Source organism: Ochotona princeps, chromosome 12, assembly GCF_030435755.1.
Source record: "Ochotona princeps isolate mOchPri1 chromosome 12, mOchPri1.hap1, whole genome shotgun sequence".
Lineage (NCBI taxonomy): Eukaryota > Metazoa > Chordata > Mammalia > Lagomorpha > Ochotonidae > Ochotona > Ochotona princeps.
The window spans coordinates 50,926,285-50,932,284 of record NC_080843.1 but is presented as its reverse complement, the minus strand read 5'-3'; positions in this window follow the sequence as shown (position 1 = coordinate 50,932,284).

The following is a 6,000-nucleotide window of genomic DNA, read 5'->3' as shown; positions in this document are numbered from 1 at the left end:
ATCGGAAATGTTCAGTCACTATCCAAATTCTTCACCTCCCTCTCTTTTTCTCTTCTTTCCTTTCTTCCTTTCTTTCAAAGATTTATGTATTTTTATTGAAAGTCAGATCTACAGAGAGGAGGAGAGGCAGAGAAAGATGTTCCATCTGCTGTTGCGCTCCCCAAGTAGCAGTCAAAGCTGGAGCTGAGCCCACCTGAAGTCAGGAGCCAGGAGCTTCTTCCAGGTCTCCCACATGGGTGCAGGGCCCCAAGGCTTTGGGCTGTCCTTTACTCCACAATCAAGGAGTTAGAAGGGAAGTGGAGCAGCCGGGATAAGAACTGGCATCTATCTGGGATCCTGGTGCATGAATGGCAAGGGCTTTAGTCACTAGACTACCGCGCCAGGCCCTATCACTTTCTTAACTCTCCTTTATAAATCTTCCTAAATTTTTTTGGTGTGAGGATTTCCTTTATTTCCTGCTGGCATACTGATTGACATATCTCTTAAGTCTGATAAACTTTTAATATGAACAGTAAGTTTTGACCAGGTGAACAATTGGAAACACTGAGATTGTTCAATCTTTAATCACTAGATCCTTTTATTTATTAAAATCAATAAGAAAATTCAATTCTAGACATAGTCTACCAAGTGCTTGGACTCCTGGGCTTCTACCCAGATCCTGTCTTTCAACTGAATAAAGATTTTTGATAATAAAACAAATCTGCCTAAAACTAATCCCTTTTTTATTGAGATGCTAGTCTATGTATGAGAGAAGAAAGTTGGCATATCCACAGATGAAAAGAAGGAATAATTCATTCTCTCTTAAGATTTATTTTATCTACTTGAATATGGAGAGACAAAATGAGTTATACAGAGAACTTCTACCCACTGGTTTACTCCTCATGATAGCTGAGGCCTGAGCAGATCCAGCTTAGGAGCCAGCAACTCAGCCTGGGTTTCCCATGTGGGTGATGGGACCAAGCAATTCATTCATCATTTCTTGCTTCCCAAGAAGTTCTAATAAGAACTACAGAGAAGACTTGAACCCAGACACTCTGACATGGGATGCAGGTGGCCCAAGCAGCTACTTAACCACTGGACCACACATTTGCCTCCATACCTTAGTTGTTGATATTCCCAAAATGCTGCTCTAGAAACACTTCAGATTCTGTTTCCAAATGCTTTATCCCAACCATTAGAAGCTGTCTAGCTATCACCCATAGTTAGCCTTAACCTTGTTTTTGGAATGATTCATGTGCATAGTTAGTTATGTGGTCACAATATTGTTCACTGATTATGTACTGAATCATTGTCACCACTGATCCTGCAAGGATGTAAGAAAGTTGATCCAATCCTTCGCATTTGGTACTTGCCTCACAGTTTCATGTCCAGATCTGGATTCTTACTGTTGCAAACTTGCTGACCTCAGCATCCCATCTACTTAAAGAATTGGTGATTACTGGCATTCTTTCAGAATGGGTGGGCCTGTGGACCCTGAATCCATTCAGCTCTCTGTACGTTGGACTGATTCTGTGACTAGGGATCTGCCTCCAAACTCGCATCCTTGTGTGCTCATTATTAGCATTTCAGGCTGATAGTGCTCAGTTACGACCTACCCTTGCAGATCCATCTTCATTCTTCAGTCTGACAGGACATAATATGGCTCATTTCATGGCCACAGAGGCTTCCCAGGAGATGAATGGTATTAAGCATAGTTTTTTTTCACACTACGTTATGTGTTTCACAATGCTGTGAGCATGTGCATTCCCTATAGATCAATTCAGCACAAAAGTTATTATCTTCATCTTTGAATGAAAAGCAGAGGCTCCTGGTGTTAAGGACCTTCCCATAGGTAACTTGGTGGGCACAGCTGGACAGCTTATGTCCTTGTCAGCAAGTTATTATGAATAAGTTATAATAATTCAAAGAAATGTGTTTGAGAGTTCCAGGAATCCAGAGCCAAAAATGAACCACTCCGGGTAGAATGATCAGTCACGGACTGGACAGTCATGGGGAACAGATAGGATGCTGGCAGGTCTTGAAATGATTTTAAAAAAATGGCTTGCATGATTGTGGGGCTGGCTAATCCACGCTCTGGCATGCAGAGCTACGAGGGCAGATGTTGCAGTTGGAGGCTCGAGGGAGACTCCTTCCCTAGGGGCCCTTAGTCTTTGTCTTCAAAATCTTCAACGATTGAATGAGGCCATACAATATGGAGTATAATCTGCTTTATTCAAAGTCTACTGATTTAAATGTTAATCTCATCCTAAAAACTTCTTTCACAGGTATTTTACCAAGTAGCTGGATATAGTGGCCTACTCATTTTTTAAAAAAGATTTATTTATTTGGAAAGCAGGGTTGCAAAGGGAGAGAAAGAGAGACAGAGAGAGGGAAGAAGAGAGAGAGACATTTGAGAGAGACAGAGTTATCTTTCATCCGTTGGTTCACTCTCCAAGTGGCTGCAATGGCTGAAGCTGTGTCAGACAAAAGCCAGGAGACTGGAGCTTCCTCCATCTCTCCCACTTAGGTGCAGGAGCCTGGGAACATGGGCCATCTTCTGTTACTTTCCCAGGTTGCTATATTGGAAGTAGAGCAGCTGGGACTCAAACCGGTACCCATGTGAGATGTTGGCATCATGGCTGACAGCCTAACCTATGATGTCACAACACTAACCCTAGTCCTACTCAATTGGATGCTCAAAATTAATCATCACAGCTAGAAAGAAGACAGGTTGACTTGGGTCAGCTGTGAATGCTAACTGAATGATTTAGTATTATTAAATTGTACATAATGTACATATAATCCCTGGGGCACAGTAGGGATACAAATCATAATTTTATTTAGCTGAAGAAATATTTTGTAAGTTGTTAAGTAATTGAGTATCATGTAATGCTTATGCAGGATTTTTCAGGTGGTTTTGATATGATGGATGGTGTTAAAAAGGAGTAAGACAGGCAGAAGGGATAACAAAGCAATTGTCACAGATCAGCCATGAGGGAGTACACTGATCACTGCCTTTGTGTCAGGTATGAATACATGCTTTACATGCCTTGTCTCATTTACTACTCAAAGCTATCCTGAAAAGTGGGTAATATTTCACCAGTGAAAATCTGACACCTTCTCCTCCTACCCCACATGAACTTGTCCAAGGTCTTGTGGCTAGTCAGTGACAGAGAAAGGACTCAAACCCAAGTCTGTTTGAATCCAACCTTGCTGTCATTAGCAGAGGTAACACTAGAATTAAAAGTACAGGGGATAAAATTTGAAAAACATTGTGGAAATGAAGGAATTTGGCAACTAATCAGATGCCTTAGTGACAGAAACAAAGATAACTGCAAAATTTTGAATCTGGACTGATTTTTAGTAGAAGAAAAGTGTGGCTCATCAAGAAAAACAGGGAAATCGTGTTAAAACCTGGTTTTAGATCAGTCAGATTTTTTTATTTATTGAAGAAGTATGCATTTAATGGCAACAGAGTGAGGAAGGAAATCACCCAGATGAGGTCCAAGGCTTATTGTGTAAGATCTTACAGGCCTGGGAAATTCAGTTTTTTTGATTTGGAATGAGATGGAATGCCATTGGAGGCATCTGTGTGGACCTGTTCCATGATGTGACTTGCATTCTGTCATGTCAGTGGGGGTGAGGGCAGAAGCACAGACTTCTGAGGAGGCTCCTGGAACAATCTAGGAGGAGTTGACGGTGGCTTGGACTGGGATGGACACAGTGAGAAGCAGTCCGATTCTGGATATTACAGCAGCAGTTCAAATGTGTTGATAGTTTGGGCATGAACTGTATGGTGGAGGGGATGTGTGGATTTTAGGTATAATATTTCTATTTAAGTAGCAATACCTTACCACAGTAGTACTAACCGAATCATTTAGCTTTAAGAAAAGTAGGTGTAAGAACTGGCACTGTGGCTCAACTGTCTAATCCTTTCATATGGGAACCAGTTCATGTCCTTGCTGCTCCACTTCCCTCCAATCTCCCTGCTTAAGATCTGGGAAAGCAGTAGAGGATGACCCAAAGCCTTGGGGCCCTGCACCCATGTGGGAAACCCAGAAGAAGCTCCTGGCTTTGGATCAGCTCAGCTCTGGACATTGCAGTCACTTGGAGAGTAAACCAGTGGATGAAAGATCTTTCCTTTTGTGTCTCTCCTCTTCTCTGTAAATCTGTCTTCCAAATAAAATAAATAAATCTCTAAAACAAACAAACAAATAAACAAAGGAAAGCAAAAGTAGGTGTATATGCATGATGCAAATGCATGGCTACAGAATAAATAGAAAATATTGAGCCTTTAACAACATGAAGGTCCAGGGGGTCAGAAGGAAAACCAAGACTGACCAGGGAATGGTTGTAGTCATCAACTCCAATTCACTGGACTTTGGATGTTGTGACAGTCTTTGAAAGAGAATGAATCAACATAATAGTATTATTGCTATTTTTGGAAATCTCCTACTAATGGTGAAATTATCTGGTCCTATTTGTGATTAAAGCACTTATCATTTAAATCATCCCATAACACATCTGTCAGCTGGCAGAATTTTGATTTGAAAAAAAAAATCAGAAAAGCAATTGGTATTCTTTACCTTTTTCATGTTATTTGTTTCCAGCTGCTTAATTTGTACTTACCAAAAAAAAAAAAAGTTTTATTCACCTATGATGAACTATTCTATGCTTCCTATGAGCAGTAACCTCATTTTTGCTAGAATTTTAAAAAATGTGTAAAACACCAGGATTAATTCACACTCAGTTTTGTGCTTACAGATCTTGAAGAGAAGCAGAACTGGCTTTCACTGGCTTTTTCTTTACATATTCGACAGGCTTGTGACTTATAGTCAAAACTGGGTATGCATAAGCAAGGCCTTCTGTGTGCAAACAATAAATCTGAGATTTAGCTGCAGACTGAGAGGCCTCCTGTCTTACAGAGAAAGGCATCTAACTAAACAAAATGTTCTGGGTTGGTACTGATGGGCTCACAGCTTCTGGACCCCTTGCAAGCATGCTGTGTCCTGCAAAGGTCTTCCAATGTGATGGTGATTTGGGTTTGAAAATGTCCTTATGATCCTAGGATAACAATATTCACTTTTTTGGTTGCATCTCATCAGCTGGGATCATCACTCTGTAAATGCATAGTCACCATTTGGTCAGGTTGGGGCAGACACATGGTGTGATTATGAAGACACCACTTGGAATGCACACATCCCATAGTAGAGTGTCTGAATTCAAGGCTTGATTCTGAATCCATTTTCCTGCTAATATATACTCCAAGAGGCAATGGTGGCAGCTCACGTACCGACAGGTTCCCTACATCCCTGTGGGAGGGCTGAGTTGGGTTCCTGGCTCCTGGCTTCAGCATAGCCTACACCTGGCCGATGAAGTCATTGGGGGAGGCAGGTAGCAGATAGGAGGGAGATCCGTCCGTCTCTGTCTCTACAGGCTTGCCTATATGATTTGTTCCCCATCTCTCTACCTTTCAAATAAACAAAATAAAAATGATTTGATCAGAATTTCTTTCCTGCAAAGTGATTGCCTTATAATCTCCTTATCCTACACATCATGAGAACTTCCTTCAACCTGGGAATACTATTCCATCCAGCCTTAAGATGTCTAAATTTAGAAGTTTCATGTTTCAAAAAATACATTTGTATATCTTTTCACCAATGTTAATGCATATAAAAGGAACTTGAGGAAACTTGTAATAGTAATAGCAGCATTATTTGAGAGGTTACGCTAAAACATTTTATATAGCCAATGATTTTATATACTCTTGTTTAATGTTTACAGTAAAATTAAATGAGGTAGGTATTATCCCTGGTTTGCAAAAAGTGGGATGGAGTCCCAGATCATTTAAAAGCATGCATGGTTATAAATTGAACAGGATTTGGCTTGCAGACTCATGAAGATATTTAACCTGAAACTTTTTAAATGATTTACTTATTTCTTTGGAAGGCAGTATATCTCTTTCTTAGGAAGAAGAGAGAAACACACATACACACACACATACACACACACACAGAGGAG